Source organism: Marmota flaviventris, chromosome 14 (genome assembly GCF_047511675.1).
Source record: "Marmota flaviventris isolate mMarFla1 chromosome 14, mMarFla1.hap1, whole genome shotgun sequence".
NCBI lineage: Eukaryota > Metazoa > Chordata > Mammalia > Rodentia > Sciuridae > Marmota > Marmota flaviventris.
This window is the reverse complement of record NC_092511.1, coordinates 37389959-37412606: the sequence shown is the minus strand read 5'-3', so window position 1 is coordinate 37412606 and position 22648 is coordinate 37389959. Positions and strand designations below refer to the sequence as shown.

Here is a 22648-nt window from a genome sequence, read left to right as displayed (position 1 = left end):
ATAAATATACATCACATTTGAAGATTTGAAGACTCAACATAAAGATGTCTATTTTTCCTATTTGATCTATAGATGTAATAGGATTCCAATCAACCCCTAACCCCAGGTATATCTCATAGATGCAAACTAATTCTAAAAAGCTAAAACAAAGAAACTGGAATAGTCAAACAATTTTGAATAAAATTAAAAGAATTTCACTATGTGATTTTAAAACTTACTAAAAAGCTACATCAATTAAGACAGTATAGTATTGCGGAAGGGACAGACACATAAATTAATGAAACAAAATAGTCAAGAAAGAGACCCACTAAAATATGGCCAATTATTTTTCAAACAAGTGCAAAGACAATTCAATGGAGAAAGGATAATATTTAAATAAAGTGTTGTAAAACCTGAGCACTCATATGCAAAAACATGTGAATTTCAATGTAAACTTAAAACATGTGAACCTCAACATAAACTTCACACCTCATATAAAAATTAACTTCAAATAGATTACAGATGTAAATGTAAAATGTTAACCTATAAAACTTTTAGAACCTATGGATAAAATCATCGCGACAGAGTTATGAAGATTACTTTTAGGCATGACACAAAAATACCATCCATAAAAGAAAAAAAAAAACAAATTCAATTTCATCAAATTAAAAATTTTTTGTTCTGTCAAAGACACTGTCAAGAGAAAGAAGAACAAGCTACAAACTGGGAGAAACTACTGACAAATGGCATATTCGACACATAATTTGTACCCTGAACATGTAAAGAGTGCTCACAACTCAACAGCAAGAAAATACAAAATGAGCAAAAAATTTGAATAGAGTCCATTCACCAAGCAGGACAGATGAAAGGCAGCTGATTGCGTGAACAGTTTAACACTGTTAGCCATCTAATTTGGGAAATCCTAATTAAGCCAAAATAAATTTAAAACACATAAAATTGAAAAATACTTAAAATGTTGGCAAAGATGCTGGGCAACAAGAATGCTCCTAGGTTCTAGTGGGGACACAAAATGGGACAGTCACTCTTGAAACAATTTGCAATTTCTTATGTCAAACATATGACTTAACAATCCCAACCCTTAATATTTATCCTAGAAAAATAAAAACTTATGTTCACAGAAAAACCTGTACAAAAATCCTTATAACAGTTCTATTCATAATCACCCCAAACTGGCAATATTTCAAATATCTTTCAACAGGTAAACAGACAACATGTAGTACAGCCATAAAATGGAATACTATTAGGATAAACAGAATTAATCATTCATATAAGCAACAATCTGGATAAATTTCAAAGTCATGCTAAGTGAAAGCAGTCAGTCTTAAAAGGTAACAAACATACTGAGTGCTTCAATTTAGAAGAAATCAGTGGTTATCCAGAGTTACAGCAGGAAAGCCAGGGGCTAGGAATGTGGTACGAGAGAGTACCAGGTAGTTTTTTGGGGTAACAGAGTGATTCTTTATCTTGACTGTGGTGGTGGTTTTATGGATTTATGTACCAGTTAAAATTTATACAGCAATATACTGAATAATCAATTTTGCTATATGTTAATTTTTAAATTTTAAAAGTACATAAGCATAAATTACCTTAGACTTTCTAATTCCTTACAAATTAAGTCTTAAAATTAAATGTTTTGAGTATGTGTGCATCAGAAAAATGGGAGAATGAAGATGCAGCACAGTACACTAAAATGTTTAAAAAGTAATTTGAGACTTAGAAACAACTAATTTCTACCTTAGGTTGAAAAAAACCCATGTGGTAAGAGGCTTGGTCCTTAATTTGGTGTTAATCGAATATGAGGCCTAGTGGGGAGTTTTAAAGCAGTGAGGGCCTGTCATTGAAAGAGACTGAAGGACCTGATCTCTTTCTTTGTTTTGTTCCCTGCCATGAAGCAAATAGGCTCCCCACAACTATATGCTACCATAGGCATATATGGACTAAGACCTCCAAAACTGTAGCCAAAATAAACCTTTCCTCTTTTAAAGTTGACAAGCTCAGATATTTTGTTACAGTAACTGAAAGCTGACTAATACAATGTCTCAACCAATAGCAGAGGTTATTAACATTTAATATCAAAACCAAATATTTACGACAGCACATAAATGATAATTTGAGACAATACAAACATGATATACACAAATATAAATTTTAATGAATATTTCACATTCATACTATATATTAATTGGGTGCTTGGAATAGAAATAAAAATATTGTTCATTATCATTAATACGTCCTTTTTTTTCTGACAGCAGTTTCAGATTTATACTAATTTATCCATAAATTCTCTCACCTAATTCCCTTTTTTTTTTTTTTTTTTGAGAAAAAGGGAAAAGGTTTATTGCTTTACTAGCAAAGGAGAAACACAGGGGACTCCTGTGCCAAAGGCTGTGATTCTGCTCATCAGCAGGAACAGGGGGCTTTTAAAGAGGTGACTCAAAACTACATTCCACGTGTTCTCTGTTGGAGTTGTAATTCACTAACTTGTTAATCTGGGAGACAGTCATTTTTGAGATTTTCTGGTACCATCCCCAAAGTCTGGATTACTTCCTTCCTATGGTAGGTGTGTACTCAGGGACAGATAACTGCCTAGGATGGGGAAGAAAGGTAATCCTGTTTCCCTTGAGATTAGGCAAGGCTGGAGAGATTAAGGAGGATCAGGGAGAGAAGAAGAGAAAGAAATGTCCATTTTAAAAATAATTTGCAGGCTGGGGTTGTGGCTCAGTGGTAGAGCACTTGCATAGCAAGTGTGAGGCACTGGGTTCAACTCTCAGCACCACATATAAATGAATAAAATAAAAATAAAGCTCCATCAACGTCTAAAAAATATTTTAAAAAATAACAATTTGCACTGGCAGGGCAGCAAGGGGAATATTCAAAGCATAAAGTGAACTACCATTACATTTCCCCACTATCCGTTTCTACAGAAAAATGGGCAATGACATCTCCAAACTGCTTCACATTGAAAGGGGGAGATGTTGGGGGAAGTAATCCAAAACCCTTGTTCTCTATCCGGTGGGGCGTGGACAGTTAAGGGCATTCAACATCACAGGAATCCAGAGGTCCAACAGTGACAGATGGCAGGTGACTGGACAAGTCACACATCGGGCAGGGATCATGTTAAGACAACAATAAAGACAGCAAAGCACTACTTTTTTTGTAAATAATTAGCATAAAAACAATTAGTATTTCAGCCAGTCTCTGAAAACCTTGAGAACAGTAACTCATAATCAGTGAAAAACAGATCAAGTTCATCACTATAGGAGGTTAGGAAGATTTGTAGTTTATGAAATCAGACTCAAATTAACTCAGGACAAATTTGTGACTCTTGTGATCATTATTATTAGGCACTCTCACACAAGAACCCCTCATTTATAGCCTCCAGCTTTACTTACTTTTGGTAGGGCTGACATTAAAGTGTACATCTTAAGTTCCACTTAAATAAACTATTGTTTTTCCTTTTAAATGTCTATGTATGACTGTTCTCAGGGTATACGCTCCTGCCAGAAGTTTAAGACAAAGTTGGTCAATACTTAAAAGTCCTATCTAAAGAATCAGCTGAGATTCCTCAGAGATCACTCTTGGGGACAAAGTTTCCTGGCTCCTTTAACTCTCCTCTACCAGTGATGCCACCTGCCAGGATGGATTCACTTAATTCCTCTTGACACCCAAAACACGCAGTTCTGAAGAACGCTGACTAGGATCAATAAAACTGACCACAGTTGCACCACTTTGCAAACCAATCTAAGAAGGCATGGAATATTTCTTTTTTCCCTAAGTAAATAAACCCACAGCAAATCAGTACATTAAAAGTTAGTAGCTCCTCTCAGATTGTGATTTAAAACACACACACACACACACACACACACACACCAACGAGATCACTAAACCATTTATTTAAATAAGTGACCTATCATATTGTCCCTAACTTTCCCTAATTCTTAACATGTTAAACGTCAGTTTAATGTAGGAGCACTAGGTTCTTTGAATTAACAACAATGCCTATGTAACTTAATCTTAAATCTCCCAAAGATGTGAGCCTTAAGTAACAAATCTGGCTTTCTCTATTTATGTTTTCTATTATGTTAAAATGTGAAATTGGATACAAATTAAAAAAAAACTGTTCAGAAATATTTACCCACTAATCAACAAGTTAATTATTGAATGTTTAAAATATTTCATGCCTTAAAGGTCATCTAAAAGAGAAACCAAAATGATACTGGCCTACTGGCCCTCAGAGACTCAGCTAAGGAGGTAACACAGACCTGTAAGATAATTAAATACCAAACTGTATATAATAAAGTAATATACAGTACAACTAGCAAATAGCATCTAAATAGATGTCAAAACATTTCTTAATAAATCGATGTCTCTTTTAAACAGATCTCTTCCAACTGAAAAGAAATTCATCTGAAGCAGGGAGATAATTGGGATAAGACTGAAGTCCAGAGACATGTCCCAGCTCTGCCATTAACAAACTCTTGGATGAGTTCAAATGTTCTACAGTGCCCAGTAGACATGACACCTGACCCAAAAAGGACATTTGTTATTTCATCTCTGACTTGGATTTGACTAAACAAGAAAGGAGGGGCGGGCAGGAGCTCCATCCTGGAGGGACTCATTCAGGATGTTTGCACCTTGGGACAGCAGTCTTGCTACTTAAATTCAATACTACCTTCTCACAGAGATGTGAAAGAAAAGATGCTGACACTCAAAAGGAATAGTTGGCTGTTCTCCTTGTTTGCTCCAGAGATAAACACTTACATCAAGAGCCTCCCTGTCCTGGGCCCAACTGCACTGGCACCTCACAGTCCCAAGGACCCCCTAGGATGTATCAGCTGTCTGGCTTAATTTCACTCTGGTTCTATCTCTATAATCCCAGAGAATTGGACCAGATCCCTTACAACATCATAATTTACAAATATAATGAATTTAAAAACACTAACCATAGAACAAAAAACTAACAAATTTGTCAGTTATAAGTAAAAACAGCTTATTAACATAACATTGTTATCTGGACATATACTTTGTTTTACAAGAAACATCCAGTTGTTTTAGAAATGCCAAATTAGAAAAGCAAGTACAACTAAATTTCTTAAAATAAAGATTCTTACTAAATATATCAGTAAAACATAATATATGTAAAAATTCATAATTCTTAACTAGATTGAGTAAAAGTTTCTACTCCAAACAATGATACTCTTGTAAATCAAGTGATATTAGTGCCTCTGTAATACCAAAACAGTCGAGTTCCCAGAAACATCTGCAGGGAACAAGGAAAGATCAAGTATACTTTCTTAAATTCCAGACTTCAAATCTAGAAGTAGAAGAAATTAAATAATCTGAACAATGAAGAGGATATCTGCTAGGCACTGTACCAGTCATTTTACATGGATTGTTTTATTTAATTCTCTACAATTCTATAAGGTAGCTAGTTATTACTATTTTAATGATTAAAAACTTGAGGCTCAACAGGTTAAATACTTTGTCTACACCTTCAGAGCCCTTCACAAAGCCTAACAATAAAGTAGAATTATAAACCACTGTCTCAAGCTTTCAGAAAAGCATCAGTAAGCTATGATCAGTGGACCCAATCACTCAAATCTTTTTGGGAGATACAGTCTTACAATAAAGATGTATGCCACCAGACTATCATGGCTTGTTTAATCTTAGTATAAATTTTAAAAGCTTTTTATATTAGTCTCTGTTTTTTATGTTAGTCTTCTCTGAGTTTGCTTAGACTGAAGTACATCTCTCACACCCAAATGAGTTCTGGGTCTACATTTGCTAAGGAACAGTCTAAAGAGTTTATATTAAAGTAATCGATGAATGGTGTATGAATGGTGCCTCTATGGAGTTAACTTATTGGTTCATTACTTTCTTTTCTGTATTTCTTTCTTTTCGGGGAGTGTGGGGGACAACCAGATATTGAACTCAAGGGCACTTGACCACTAAAGCCACATTCCCAGCCCTATTTCATATTTTATTTAGGGACAGGATCTCACTGAGTTGCTTAGCACCCACTGATTTGCTTAGTGCCTTTTTTTTTTTTTGCTGAGACTGGCTTTGAACTCCCAATCCTCCTGTCTCAGCCTCGCGAGCTACTGAGATTACAGGCTTGTGCTATAACTGCTCTTCTCTAGATTTCTAACAGGTTCTATATACAGCAAAGTATTTGAAGCTTCCTGCAGAGCACTAGGTTCATATGCTTAAGATGAAAGGGATAGCCACCAAATAGAGAATACTATTTAGAATAATACAGATTTTGACTTCTGTTCTTTCTTTAACATAAGGACATAAACACCTGCAATGAGGGGATTACAAATAGTGGCCAAGAAAGCAAGACCAAAACTTCTTCAAAACAGCTCTGGGGTGGGGGGGGGGGGGGAGGAAAGAAGAAAGCAATATTAAACTTCTTCAAGTGCATAATGATGTGTCTGATGGAAATTCAATATTACAGTATGAGACATGAGAAATTGTTTTGTTTTAAAAATTTAGGATACATATTAGATGTGTAAGAATAAATGTCTCATTAAAACTAAAAAAAAGTTGAAGCTAAACTATCTGCAAAAATGGAAAAAAGGCATCAAGATAATAAAAAACTAAGTTCACTTAAATTCTTTCCTTATCCTCCCAAACATTAATTTTATAAGAATCTAAAAATTAAAGTATGTTCTTGGATGATTATGAACACAGTATATGCTTATTGTGGAAAAAGTCAAAAATATTAAATAGTACAAGATGATTTTAAAAAATCTATTCAAAGTTTACATCTTACTTTCAAAAGTAAATGTCTCCTTTTCAAGGATTTCAAAAGTATCAACCTACTTTTTACATTAGTGAAAACTTTATTCTACCATTAAATATCCTAATACTCATAATTTTTAATCTCCTGACAATTATTATAATCAGTACACTAAACAAAAATTTTAAGGAACATCATTTGTAATTATTTAATGGTATGGTTATACTGCCACACCATAATTTTAATCATTTAAGATTAAATTTCTAATTTTTTAACATTATAAGTGCCATCGTGATGAGTAAATAACATACATATACATTTGTGTGCATCTTTTATTTCCTTAGAATCAATTCCTGAAAATGCAATTTTTGGGCAAAGAGTATAAAAATTTTAAAGGATTCTGAATATTGCCAAATTGCCATTTAGAAAGTTGTACTACTGTATGCCAACACTTGACCCTTTTTTATGTGAGAGATCTATTGGAGCATGCAGTTAGACATAATGACTTTAATCTTTTAGACTTTTTCTAAAAACTTATTTCTTAAGCTTAGAGGAAGACCTTTTAGGAAGTGATAGCTCTTTCAGTAATTAAATATTTATCTGTGGTTGAGCAATTTTTCCCAGATTGTTTCTGTTTAACAATTTACCTTCATTAATTAAACTTAAGTATTTTTAATAAAACGAATACAAGTTTCTCTTTTTAAAGTTTTAAATAAAATTACTCTTCTATGTAGATATTTTCAATAAAAAAATCTGAAATGAAGTCAAATAGCTATCATAAACTCTTGTGTTTTAGAATATTTAGTTATTTTTCCTTTTTCAAAAGATTTTTTTGTCCTTTATACCTCTCTATATTGACTGAAAATCAAAAGATGCTATATTTTAAAAATCAAGTCATACCCTAAAAAGCACAAAATACCAAAACTATACCGTTTTTATGAAGAAAAACTAAAGTTTCTGTATTTCCATTTCAGGTTATGATGCAGTAAGTGATGCTGGGCTAAACCTGCTACTACAAACAACAATAAATGTGGGCAGTTCAGATGGTCCCCAATTTATGATGGTTCAACTTATGACTTTTTTGACAGTGGTGTGAAAAATAATGTTTCACATTCATTAAAATTGATACTTTGACTTGATCTTTTCCCAAGCAAGGAAAATGTAGTACGATACCCTCTTGATGCTGGACAGCGGCAGAGAGCCACAACTCCCAAGGGTGAACAACCAACACTCCACAGTGTACTATCATATTCAATAGGTGAAATGTATTATATGCATTTTTGACAACCATATTTTCAATTTACAACGAGTTTACATTGGTATGTAACTTCATTGAGGCAAACGACTTTGACTTCTGGTCATAAGGCAATAACAAGGTCCAGAATTGTCCTCCCATTACAAGCAAGCAGAAAATTAGACAAAATACCAAATGATAGTTTTAAGATATTAGATAAGAGGCAGTGTGGAAACATAATTCCTTGCTGAAAGAAGGAAAATAAATGAAGCAATTCTATGATTTTCCAGCTTTCTGCCTGGAACCACAAGGAAGGAAGGGAGGAAAGGAGAGAGGGAGAAAGGGAGGGAGGGCCAAAAAGAATCTGACTGAGTTGAGGAGCCAGAAAAGACTTTGTAGCACCCTAAAGCAGCAAGAATCCACAGGGCAGAGTACCACAAAGGAAAAAGCTACACAGAGAAAACGTTTCAAAAATCTGCAAAAGAGACCTTCTTGAGTCTCTAGCCACATACCTATCTGTGTATGTATGCTGTGTAACTCCACAAGACCAGACAGAGAAAAATGCTCAAGAAAATAACAAATACTGGGAAGATCTCATTCAAGAACTCACAGAGTTCAAATACTGTTGGGATCACTCAGTCCCTACCAGGTAGGGCAAATAAAGCTTGACCAATACATGGGGGCAATCAAAGGAGATGCAAGAAAGGACATCGTGGTCATCAACTAGTCCTAAACTGAAGTTTAGTTCCTGCAGAACTTCCCAAGACAAACAAAAATCCTTAAAACCAAAAACCCTGAAAACAAAACTTGAAAATCAAGTTGATTGCCTGCCAGAACCAAACAGTAATAAAGAAAGATCAACCCACCTTAAAAAAGAAAGACATCATAAATCCATGAAAATTAATAAAATATAAGAAAAAGCAATTATAACCTATAATCAGGACCCAGATATGGCAGGACCCACTACATAATCCAAAGAAGTTCACAACTTTATTTATTTTTTTTTTTAATTTTTTAGTTTTCGGCAGACACAACATCTTTGTTTGTATGTGGTGCTGAGGACCGAACCCGGGCTGCACACATGCCAGGCGAGCACGCTACCGCTTGAGCCACATCCCCAGCCCCAAGTTCACAACTTTAAAATAAGTTATCACTATAAAGTATCTGGAAGGAAACACAAGACTATTTTCACAACTGTGGGTTAATTCAGGACCCAGAAAATACTAACATAAAATATGAAAATAATAACATAAAAATGGTTAAAATGAATACACAGATTTTAATTAAAAGAGTTCAAAGACTCAAAAACATCAAAATAATGAGCAACAACAAGAAGTCTCAACAGAGTGGAAACTGTACATATGAAAAAGGAACCACACAATTCTAGAAGTGAAAAGAATATCTAACATAAGAAATTAACTTTGACAGGCATTACAGCAAATTAGACAAAGGAAAAGTTTAAAAAAGAAAAATCAATGTACTTGAGAGGTCAACAGAAATTTTCTAAACCGAATGAAAGAGAAAGAGACTGCAAGAAAAATAGACAGAATCTCAGTTACCTATGAGTGGCTACTCATATGTGGGACTAGAGTCTGAAGAGCAAAAAAAGATACTTGGAAAATAAAAAATTTGAAGACAAGGATTTCACAAATTTGATGAAAATAATACACCCACAGTAAAGTACATTACATTGCTAAAGAAATTAAATAGATACACTCTGTTCATGGATTGAAAAAAAAAATACTGCTAAAATGTCATTTTTCTCCAATTTCATAGGTTCAGTGCACCTCTAATAAAAATTTCAGGTTTTTTTTTTGTAGATGTTGATAAGCTGATTCCAAAATTTATATGAAAATGCACAGTACCTAGAAAAGCCTAAACAATCCCGAGGGCGAAAAAAAAAAAGAACAAAATTGGAGGGTTTACGTTACTCTATTTCAGGACAAATAAAGCTATGTTAATCAAGACAATGGCATGTTGGTACGAAGACAGAAAAACTGACAAACTGAAACAAACCAAACACAGTATAGAACCAACCCAATTATTTTGTCAATTGATCTTTGACTAAAGCAACTAATTGGGAAAGGAAAGCCTTTTGAATAAATTTTTCTGAAATAACTAGCTATCTACTTGGAGGAAAACATTTAACTTCAACTAATACTTCAACCCCACTACACAATCCAAGACAGTTCATAGACCTAAGAATAAAAGCTATCACTGTAAAGCATGTGGAAAGAAACAGACTATCTTCACAACTGTGGGGGAACTCAGGACCCAAAAAACACTAGCATAAAATAGGACTTCATCAAACTCAAAATTTTGCTTATTCATACACACACACACACACACACACACACACACAAAGGATTTAGACAAAAATTAAGTAATCAGTGCTGTATACATTATGAACTATATATAAAGTTATCATTTAAGTGCTAAATTGCTATTTAAGTTACATTACCACTTCTGTTCAGTTTAATTCTACTTATATACTAGAAGGAGTTCCAATTCCAACCTTGGTCTTCAATCATCTAACTACTATTAATTTCTTATTAATTCCAATTCAAACTGCTAGTTCGGATCTTGAATGACCCTCAAGGCACAGGTATCAAAAGGCTTGGTCCCTATGGCACTACTGGGAGGTGGTAGAAACTTTTAAGAGATGGGACCTTCTGTGGCGGTCCTTAGGTCACTGAGGGTATGACCTCAAGGGAGACTGTGGGACACTAATCTATTCCTCTTTCTTCTTTGCTTCTTGGTCATGAGATAAGTAGTTTTGTTATGCCACATGCTCCTGCCATTATATACTACCTCACTCACTACAGGCCCAAAGCACCAACAAATCACAGGCTGAAACCTCTAAAACTGTGCTCCAGAAAAAACCCTCTCTTTACAAGCTGGTTATCTCAAGATATTTTATTATAGTGATGAAAAGCTAACATAGCCTTCAATCATCTAAATACTTTATTAATCCCAACTTAAAACTATGCATTTTAGATATGGAATTTTGCTCACCAGTTCCCTTGCTTTTTTTCCTTAATGTTCTTTCTTGGTACTGTTTCCCCCACATCTTAAAAGTATCTTCCTACTTTTTTCACTGTGCAGTCTTATCTTTCTGCCTCCCTTAAGTGCCCAATCATCTATGTTAGATTTTTTTCCCACATTCCTCTCAGCACTTAAAAAATCTTACCCTTAACAGATGAAACTGAAACTGGACATCTCATTTTAATGACTCACCAACTCCATCCCCTGGCTTATAGAGAACTTTTAGGGTAGAACTGCATGCCGCAGTCTGGCTGGGCACAAATCACGAGCCACTCAAGCAGGAACAAACTTTATTACGCAAACTCCACCAGCACTCCACGCACACTCCCCTGGGAACTCTCTCAGCTCTCCCCGCCTACCCTCCCAGATCCCGTGAGAACTCAACAGGAACTCCAAAGTAGCGGGCGCCCAAGGCAGCAAGAGCCGCCCTATTGCCGGACAGTAAAGGTCTGTATACAGCTGAATACACAGCTTAACATAACCCTCATCATCTCAATGGCTTGCTGGCGTCACCTCTCAACCACTCCCTTCTGCAAAATGCCATGCATCATCCCAACTTGGCTGTGGCCCTCAACAACTGCAGAGTTATAACACTCTTTGTAGTTCTTCCTCTCATACTATCTTTACTTTTCCTTCTTCGATTTGCCAGGGTCCTACGCTCTAAAGTGCTAGAAGGATAGGAAGGAAAGAGGCAAACAACAACAACAAAAAAAACACCTGGTGGGTTAAGGATGCTCTGGAATAGATTTTAAAGATGATGAAAAAGACTCTTGAGTTTCAGTCTCTGTTCAGACTACCTTTACAGCCCAAGAAAGCAAATAGGAATTCTAAAAAGAAACTGCAGTGAGGAATAAGGAGCTATATTTTCTGAGCAGCCCCTGTACTGTAACTGCATAGCTACTCAGGCCACCAAGGAAGGAAAACTCCAATACACTGTTTCTCAGACACTTAACTATTTCTAGTTTTCTGATGCATATTTTACATTTTTTTTTGGTAAGGCTACATGGTAGATAATAGGTAAATACTTTCAAATGTTTACATTCTTGAAGTAAGTGCAAGAAATGCAAGTTACTTTTTGTTATGAATGCATTATAGTGTAGAAAGTTTGGTTATTATTTGTACAATTTCGTGATTTTCAATTATAAATATATAAATTCCAAATCATATATAGAAAACTGACCAGATACCTGATCTAAACCTATACATTCAATGATATCTTGGTCATACTGTTACTTATCTAAAAAGCACCATCACTCGTCAGAATGCAAATTCAGTACTCCCCTTCTGACAAATTTGTCCATCTTATCCTACTGCCAATTGAGGGACCATAGACTCATCCTCAACTTCTATCACCTCCAATACTAACAAAGTCTGGAGACTTAAATATCCTAAGTTTTTCTGAAGTAAGAGGTCTTGTTTCTATCTGCACTATAAATTTCTTAATTCAAATCATCATATAATCTCTTTCCTGAAATATGACACAGCCTTAAATGGCATCCTTCATTGAGATCTACCTATCAAAAGCCAGAGAGAATTTGCCTCATTCACTCGGCCTGTGATATGTATTCTTTGTTCAATAATTACTTGGTGAGTAAATGTCCCCAATATCTTTTCCTCCAGCCCATTTTCTTTATTATGCTTATAATTACTTTTCTAAAACACAAAACTGTTTGTGTCACTTCCCCACCTACAAAACGAAATAAAAATCCAAACTCCTAGCATGGCATAAAAGACTCTTCACCATTTGTTTCCATTCTACCCTGGTCCTAATATGATTTCCTAATTTTCTTTTGCACTCACTTAGAAAGATCAAACTTCACTCTTCTCTTTAAACACACTATGCCCTTTCATTTTTAATTACCCAGAATAAATAGTAACTCAGTCCAGTTTATTTATTTTTATGAGCACCCTACTATTTAAAGTCATTAACTAACCTGCACAGAAGTAATGAGTGACCAAACAATCAGATAATACATCCAGCTCTCAATTAGCCCATATTCCTGGCCTTATTAACATGGTCAGTGTAGCCTAAATGGAAAAGTGAATAAAATGTTTAAACTACCTGCTAAATTTCTTCCTTAACAGTATATTGTTATAATTCTTTAGTTACAAACGTTTAATACAGCAGACACAAAGCAAACTATTTTCTTCACATCTTTTTTCCTTTCATCTTTAATATCACTCTGCTGTTTCTACTCTTTTTCTTTCCTGCCACCAGTTTTCACTGCATCCTCATTGTCTACCCTTTACAAGAACAAAGGGATTTCTTTATCACCCTCATTTGAACAGCATTTAAAATTTACAAAGAATTTTCATACATACCTACTCACTTGGTCTTTACAAACTAATTTTCTGGGATTCCAAAATATGCTGCTCTACTCTCTGCCTACAACTCTAACTCTGTCACTTGCCCGTCTCTCAAGATATGGCTCAAGCATTTCTCTACTCCAAGAACAAGAATGTTATGCCTATATTCTAATGTTTTTCACTTCATTGTTTTATACCAGTAGAAGAACCCAGGTCTCTAGACTACTACCCTGATGACTTTTTCTACTACACAATATTTTCCTTGTTAATTAATGTTACCTTTATTAATGATTATTAATAATCCAGCATTTTGTAAGTCAGGGGGAGAAATGTCTTATTGGGCAGCCAGAAACTATGTGCCAATTACAAGGGGTAAAACTACACCAAAATATCCCCAGCTTTAATTTAAAAGGAAAAATTTAAAGAATGTCTCTAAATCCTCTCCAAGTATTTAGACACTATCCTTTTGGTAACTGACATCCAAAGCTGAACACAGCAAGGAGTTAAGGAGCACTTCAGAAGTCCTAAATTAAAACTATCAGAAGTTTTAAGAGATGCCTACTAACATCCTGGGAGATGTTCAGGATGAACAATCAAAAGCCTAGAGCCCTAGTCCCTAATCCACCACATAACTGCTGACTTGGGAAAGTCACTTATTTTCCCTGAGTCAAATTTCCTCTTCTATAAAATGTAATAAGCCACCTACCTTTCAGAATTATTAAGAGAATTAAATGGAAAGACTATAAATCACTTAGCCTGGAACATAACAAATAATTAAAAATGGTAATCCTCTTTATAATTATTTTTATGTATGTACAACATCATTTGTGCTTTCAGACCCATGCCCAACCACCCTCAACAGATTCTTGGACTTTGTGGCTCAGCGACAACTACAATAAATGCCTTCAAGGTAGTCATCTACAAATTTTCTGGATCCCCTTCCTGGGTCACAACTCAGGTCCTATAAATATAATTTGGAATATCTTCTCCTAAATGCATTATCTTGTTCTGTGTCACTCATCAAAGGATGCTCCTGTAGCTTCTCCTTGTTGGCTTGGCTTTTAACTACCTGGAATAGCACATGGTGTCAGCTACAAATCTGGCAATTTTCACTGCCAGTGTGACTTTTAAATCATTTTTTAAACATTAATAAAACTGGTCCTAGCATTGATCACCTGAAGGGTAATGAGGTTAGACTGCTATCTCATGTAAATAGCCAAAATCAAAGACTAAATAAATAACCAAATAAATCAGCTCCCCATTTGGCTACACACATACTTTAACCTTAAGAAAGTTCCTGGACTTCTCCTAACAGGTTATATTTAATGTTTAGTGAGTTAATTCTTTAGCTTTAGAATCTACAGTAATCTCTTGCTATCAGAGGGGAATTGGACACTCTCCACTCCTAGGATATCAAACACTGCAGATGCTCAGGTCCTTTATTAAAATGGCATAGTATATGCAAACATAACCTACGCACATCCTCTGTAATACCTAATAAAATATAGTTGTTATATGGTGCTGTTTATGAAACAATGACAAAAAGGGTCTATACATGTTCAGTACAGATAGATGTAACTTTCCAAATATTTCCTTTGGCAGTACTGGAGATTTAAATCAGGGTGCTAACATTGAGCTACATTCCCAGCCCTTTTATTTTTTTATTCTGGGCAAGGGTCTCACTAAGTTTCTGAGGCTGACCTTGAACTTGGTCCTCCTGCCACATCCTCCTGTGTAGGGGGAATTATAGGCACATTGCCACCATGCAAGGCCCCAAATATTTTTGATGTGAGGTTGGTGGAATACACAGATGAAAAACCTGTGCATAAAGAAGGCTGACAGTACATGCACATGCACTGGATAAATAGGGGTTTGGGGTTTCTTGGGGGTAGGTGTCAAAAAGCCATGGGATGGGGCAATGCATAGTTAATAACAGATTGTCTTGTGCAGATAAAGCCTCTCAGGTAGTTTGAGCTACCCTTAAAAGAAAAGGTTAGGACCTGTGGCAATCTCTGTCAGTAAGAGGTATAGACCTCTAATCTCTTTTCCTGTGATATGATCTTTCCTAGATTCTCCTTCAGCAGATAAGGAGACCTCAGAGAAGGTAGGCCACAGTTTACTAGTGCATATTTCCTTTCTAGATGTAAATTTTCTTTTACAAAGGACAGCTCTTCAGAACTATTTCAGTGTTGGCAGTTTCTCTAAATAACCTCTCAAAATATGCCAGATATATATATTAGGAGTGGCATATTTTAATTTCCACAGTGTTGAACATCATATAAGACCCTGTGGATATATTCTCACTATACTATATTTCTTAACAGTATCATTACAGCCTCTCTAAAATCATTATGTAGAATTTTTCACCTATATGTAAAGGCAAGCAATTAATTTCCATTTAAACTGCTCAGATGCAAATTTATTCAACATTAACATGAGTCAACAATCCAGCTTAATTACCCTTTCAAGATTATTTTGCTCTAATCAGATACAAAACACCTTTTCCTTCCTAGAATAGTTGGGACTGAGGCTGTGGCTCAGTGGTAGAGCACTTGCCTAGCATAGGTGAGGCAGTGGATTCAATCTTCAGTACCACATGAAAATAAATAAATAAAATAAATGTCTATCAACAACAAAAATTTAAAAAAAGAAAGAATAGTTGGCTAATGTAGGTGAAGAATTACACTGCACCAGGTGAATACTTCATATTTTTCCCTCTTTCATTCTCTAGGACCGCACCAAAGCTAAAAATGTAATCCACATGGTTTACATATACTCAGTCCATGTACCCTGAATAACTAATCACAATGCCATATTATTTTTAATACATAGAGAAAACACTAACCTAATGAGAAAATGAATAGGGGTTATATTTTAATATGACATGGTATTTCTAATGTATTCTACACTCATATTTAACTAAATAATGTATTCACATAATTAAAATATGTCACAGGCCTGAAGAAAGCATCTGCATGTCTTGGTTCTTCAAAATCTCTAAATGCATGCCATAAATCCAATAAGTATTCAATAAATCATGATAATCTCTAATTCTTATAATAATTAATCAAAATAACACCAGGAGCTGGTCATTTTGCAGTGGAAGAAAAATATGACCATATAAACCATTTATTTATTTATTTACTTAGCAGTACTAAGGACCAAATCCAGGATCTCATCCATGTGAGGCAAGAGCTGTACCACTGAGCCACATGCCTAAAGACTTTTGAAAGCTACATGTAACTCTTAGCTCTGTTAGCATCACCTAGGACTAAAGTGATCCATATACTTATCTGAAGTACCACCAATTGGATGGCTGCTTGACATCCAAAACAACAAACAGTATGACTCTACTATTAGCATAACAAAGTTACTTTGGGGCTATAATTTATTTTCTGATTTTCATCCCTCAAGTATAAAATGAACTCGGTTTGATGAAATTCCAAAAATAAGGGAAATTAAAAGAAAGTGAAAGAGCTGGGGTTGAACACTCGCCTAGCATGCGTGAGGCACTGGGTTCGATTCTCACACCATATATAAATAAATAAAAGGTTCATCAACAAATAAATTAAAATAATATTTTTTAAAAAGTGAGATACATTTAAAAATTAGCAGAAATTAATGTTCAAAAAGCCATTAAAAATTAAGCATAATAAGATACATGTTGAGACAGGAGGCAAAGATGTTATCAGAAGGAAAAAGCTGCAAAAATGAATGAAAATCGAAGAGGACCACAAATGGAAGAAGAGTGCTATAATAGCAATAGAAGAAAGTGAGAAGGCAGAACTGAAGAAATCCACCATCTTAGGTGGCACACAATTAAAGAATTCTGAGATAGCTAATGACTCCAACTGTCACCATCAGAAACATCTGCTAAACCACAAGGTTCTTTACATTAGTTGGACTTGGGTTACATCAAAGTAAAAAGAACTATGTTATAAAACTGGAATTACACAAATTGTATCATGTAAACCTAACAATTTAATGAATAAAGCAATCAAAACATTCACTTAAAACAAGATTCAATGATTTTTTTTTCATGGTTCCACTGGCAGAAAAGGTGCAATCACTCACTAACAGACCTTATAAATTCCTGACTTCCTTACTTAAGCTTACCTAGCAGGCCTCTAAAACTGACTGCATTTTAACTAGAACACCTGCAAATCAACAACTAACATTTTCACTCTAGATTAATGAAACTGCAGCAAGGTCTCCCAATGACATTGTAGAAAAGAATGACATTCCCCCTTCCACAGTTTGATATTTAAGTTTATAAAATAAACTGATAATAGATTGGCATTATGAGAAATGGCATACAAAATTATTTATGTACAATAATATAATTATTAGGGCACCATACAAAACATGACACTCAAAAAAGGGCCTGAGCTGGGGGTATAGCTTAATGGTAGAGCACTTGGCTTGCATGCACAGGCCCTGGATTCAATCCCTAGCACCACAAACATTTTTAAAAGGAGCCTGATGGCTGAATTCAAATAGTATTCTCAGCAGAAAGGAACAGGAGCTTGGGAGCCTGGGGGATGTCAAAGAAGAAGGGGCAATAATAACAACAGGTTATCTCAGGGTAAAGAGAAGAAATGCACTGGGAACAAAGATGTTGCCCCATACCCATAAAGTATCTCAAGTAAGAGCCTCAAAATAATATGTAACATTCTGTGGAAACACTGGGGTCTTAGAGGGAAGTAGGGAGTCTTATGATCTTTCCTAAACCCAGATAATAAAGCCTTACAGAAAGCCTGTTTGCAGAGCTGTTTATTTCACTAATGTGGGTTTCCTCTACAGATGCAACTCTCCCCCACAAAGGGACAGCTTTTCAGAGCTATTCCTGTGTCTCTAGCCACTCCGAATAGCCATCTGGAAATATGCCAAAGAAGCACACTTTGGTGGCATATTTTAATCTCACACAGCATTCAAAAAAAAAAAAAGGACACATTAACTCTAACTTGATATGCAGCTCTAATTAAGGTTCAAGGTAAGCAGAGGAAGGAGAAGGACAATAACAAAAAACCAAGAGAACATCATTTGCACTAAGTGCCCCTTAAGGCAGACAATTATTGACCATGTATTTACATGGGAATTTTTTTGTAGCCTGAAAGTGACTGAGCTAACAGCAAGGAAACAAATGAACATACAATGCCTACTTATACCTAATGAACCACAGAAAGTAATGTCTAGTATTTACTGTGCCCTTACTATTGCTAGGCATAATTAATCTTCACTACTATGCTATGAGGCAGGTACTTTCAATAACCACACTTTACATATGAGAAAACCTAGGCACACAGTAGTTAACTCACTTGTCTGAGAGTCATGTTAAGTGGCTGAGAAACAAATCCTTTCTCTATAATAAATATGTTAAAAATTATGCTTTCATAACTATCTATAATTCTACTACTGTTCTCCTTAAAGGTACCAAAATTTAACATAACAAAACCCCACACTTACTGCAAATAATAATTTTCATATAATTCACTTTAAAAATATGAAAGCCTTTGAATTCTAAAATTTTAAGCAATTAGTTTTAGCATAAAAATTTTACACTGCTAGACTACTCTGAGATGTTCATCTAATATTTTAATCTACATGATAGTTTATCTCTTTCCAATGAGAAAACTATCAGCATTCCCACCAACAACGCAGCAAATTGTTTTAAAATTCAGAATAAAAAGCTCATCCAACTTTACATCATTTCACAAAGAACAGCATTCAACCAAATTTCTCCATCCTTAGAAGAGAACTTCATCACAAATAATCCAAAAACTATTTACAGTTGGCACTAGAATACTTTAGAAATAAACAGTGTGAATGTGATAAAGCAGAAAAAACTCTTGCCTGGAGTCCAGAAACTCTGCCCACTAATCCTGGCTCCAGCACTTAACTAGCAATTTAGTCCCTTCAACTGTTCTGGGCCTTAGTTTCCTGATTTGCAAAACAATCATCTCCATGGCCTACTCTTCCAACTCTAAAAAAAATATGACTCATACACATACATCTTTTCCAAGCTTTGCATTCTCATTCTGTTTAGTTATTATCATCACTTCATAGCCAGTAAGCATTATTATTCTTAGTTCTACAACAGGAGAAAACAGACCAATTTAATCAAGATGAGAAAAGAGTCTTCCCAACAACTGGTTTGCCATAGATAATTCTCAAGGTGAATAATGGAGGAGACATAATGTTAAAAGGTGTTAAGTTTCAATATTTTAGGCTACTGTTTTGTATGCCAGTACATTCTCCCTAAGGACAAATAGTAAAATTCAAGGACAATAGGGATAAAAAAAAAAAAAAATGACTATTCATTAGTTATTCAAGAACTAGAAGGCCAACCAAAAACATTACAGCACCTTTTTGCAGAATTGTTTTTTCTGATGAATTAAAGGGCAAAGTATGATCTAGAAATTTTTGAAAAGTATGTTTAAGTACTCCCTAATCAATGAGCTTTCATTTTGTAAACTGTAGAGTATGCAACAAATATAAGGAATTAGTAATATTCATGATTAAGAGAATAAAAAATTAAACCCAGGCACAAATGGTGATTGCTGTAATCCCAGCAACCTGAGAGGCTGTGGCAGGAGGATCCCAAGTGGGAGGCCCACCTGGGCAACTTTGCCAGGCCCAGCAAAATAAAAAATAAAAAGGGCTGGGGATGTGGCTCAGTGGTAAAGTGACCCTGGTTTCAATCCTCAGTACACACACAAATACACACAAAAATTAGAAGAAAGAAAGAAAAAAAAGATTAAAGATCTAGAAGTGTAGTTATTAGCTTACTCTTTTCAGTGAAATGAAGAATCTTCTTGGACTGCCACAAAGGTAGACTCTGTGAACAGCCACTGACTAATCTTGGTAATCCTTGTCTCTGTTCCCAGTCCATTCTCAAAAGTGTTATGTAAATGTAAGATTTTTAAAATTAAAATTATGCATTTGACATTAAGAGTCCCAACTGTCAGAACTCAAGTTAATTTCTTGGTAAGCTGTTAGCTTACCAATATCTTCCCAATTCAACACTTAAAATATTTTAAAACTTCTATGAAATATATAGTTCAATTTTGCATGACCTTGTAAAGAAACAAAAGAAAAAGCATGAATTAAACTTCTAGAATAGAAGTTAGTGGCAAATTATAATAGTACAGTTCAGACTAAACACTAAATAGGGAAGTAAGTCACCAGTATAGAGTGTCTGCTACAAGAATTTTAAGGTGTAGTTATAAGAATGTCCAGCAAAACTAGTAACTGAAAAAATACCATCAAATATATACAGACAATTTAATATAAAGGATCACTGACCAAGTCCAGCGACAAGCCACCTATGGGGTTGAAATGCCAAAAGAAAATGTCAAAACCTACTAGTAACTGTGTGATCCCCCAAACCTTTGAAAGTTCAGAACCAAAGATGTACTTACACTGTTTCACAGCATCATTTAAACGCAACTCCCTCTCCACAAAGTCACTCTGCTTTGGCTACTCCAATACCCAAATCCCAGCACCAAAGAATCTTAAGAGCCCAAATTGCTGCACCGGGGTCTTCCCTGCGCCCGCCTCCGCATCCTTTCCTAACCTACACCTCGGGTTAAACCTCCAGAGATGCTCCAGTCACTTCTCCCATCCACACTCGCTGGTTCCCTCCTTCATCTCCCAGCGGACCTTTCCTCTTCGACCTTGAGGACTCCCCAGATCGAAGCAGTAGAGCCCAAAATGACTTGACCGGTGCCCCCTTCCCTTGAGCCCCCACTCGGTGGCCTGCCCCCGACCCGAATCACGAACACTCTCCTAATACCCGGGACGACCCCCTTTTCCCTTAGGTACCCTACCTTCCTCCAAACTGAAAAGGAATTCTTCAGAAATGCACTGAGAGCCTACTACGCGCAAGCTCCTACTACGCGCCGCGCGGTTTGCATCGGCTCACGGCCCGGGCTTGCGGTCCTCTTCCCGGCCGGCCCATCCCGGCCCCAGGGCCCGTGCCACCTCCGCAGGGTGCGGAGGCGCCGGCCGGAGGCGGACTGCGCCGGGAGCGGGCACTGGGGCAAGGAGAGGTGGCCACTAACGGCGGCGCAGGGGCCGGGGGCAGGCGGCCGGCTGGACTACCGCGGGGACACTCACCGGCCGGGACGCACGGGACGGCCTCATCCAGGGCACCTGCGGCCAGGCAGGACGGGCCCGGACGGCTCAGTCATCAAGAGGGCGAGTCCGCTCGCCAGCCGGTGCGTCCCGTCCCCTCCGACTGCCCAGCCAGCGCAACCTCGCTTCCTCCGGACGAAGCCCGGAGACCCCAGCTCGGCCGGATGCCCCCGCCTGGCCCCCACCCCCTTCCCCGGCCACCTCCCCCTCTTCCCTCTTTTCCCCTCCCCCATTCCCCCAACCCCCACCGGAATGGAAAATACCTCCCGGGGCTGGGGGCGGGCGGGGGCACGCCTCTCTGAAGGGCAGCCTACCGTGACCAATAGCAGGCGGGGCTTTGGTGGGGCGGGATTCCCAGCGGCCAATCCGGAGGCGTCTAGGTGAAGGCCGAAGGAGGGAGGCAGAGAACGAGAAGGGGGCGGCCCGGGAGCCTGGGAGGTCCGGCCGCTCGGGTGCGCGCTGTGCGCGGCCTCCATTTTGGAGTCGGGCAGCTGCGACGGAGGCCGGTCCGGCCAGGGAAAGGAAGGAGCCAGTCAGGTGAGAGGGAAGCGGTCACGTGGATTGAGGGGCGGGGTAAAGTGGGCTGCTGCCCGAGAGGAGGGGTGGGTGGCAAAGAGTCATCAGGGCTGAGAGTCACGTGGATGCAGAAGGGCTGGTGGTGGGTTTGGGGCTGGAAGGTCAACCTCAGGTAGGACCCGGGGGAAGTCTTTGTCCCAGCATTCAACTGTCGTGAGGGAGGAGAGGAAAATACTGAATGGAGGGTGTGAGTGCCCGGTAGGAAAATGTGAATGAGTCTCCCTAGCTCCCTCCAGCATGGAGCCACTCAGTCACAAAATTTCAAGATCCACGGGAAACCGGGCACCTCATTTAATTGAAGTATTCCCATTCCCTGTCTCAGCCATCACAAAGATGACTCACAAATCGGTGGGAGGGGTGTTCTGTCATCCTCTTTTTGCTTGTACTTTATGTGGAAGGCCCCCGCCCTAGAAATGGCTGAAAGGGTAGAGGAAGAGAAACAGTTGAGGAATTGTAACGCCCACGGGACTCTCCATCTGGCCTTTTAGAAACCTGATCGTCATTCACAGAGTCACTGGCCACTTCTTAAGTGTTACACATCCATGGTTGCATTCCAAAGTCTCCAAACTAAAAATAGTAAACTAAAAAAACTTGCCTCTGACACCTTG

General features: G+C 37.2%; 1 protein-coding gene and 1 long non-coding RNA gene across 13 annotated transcripts in view; one reads left to right on the top strand and one right to left on the bottom strand.

Moving 5' to 3' along the window:
- The window catches only part of Socs5 (suppressor of cytokine signaling 5), a 57367-nt gene extending 35737 nt beyond the window's left edge, over nucleotides 1-21630 (bottom strand). For 4 of the 9 annotated variants that reach the window (XM_071601545.1, XM_071601547.1, XM_071601544.1 and 1 more), the window contains exon 1: nucleotides 21447-21630. The gene's annotated coding sequence lies outside the window, so the exon portion shown is untranslated. Of the gene's footprint in view, nucleotides 1-11166; nucleotides 11187-20117; nucleotides 20174-21157; nucleotides 21414-21446 lie in introns of those variants that run through there. The other 5 variants (XM_071601543.1, XM_027934500.2, XM_071601546.1 and 2 more) reach the window with 4 other exon arrangements.
- A 239-nt stretch (nucleotides 21631-21869) lies between these two features.
- LOC114091934 (uncharacterized) overlaps nucleotides 21870-22648 on the top strand; it is a 52214-nt gene continuing 51435 nt past the window's right edge. For 2 of the 4 annotated variants that reach the window (XR_011704232.1, XR_011704233.1), the window contains exon 1: nucleotides 21870-22001. This is a non-coding gene — a long non-coding RNA (uncharacterized lncRNA). Of the gene's footprint in view, nucleotides 22002-22074; nucleotides 22153-22648 lie in introns of those variants that run through there. The other 2 variants (XR_003582600.2, XR_011704234.1) reach the window with 2 other exon arrangements.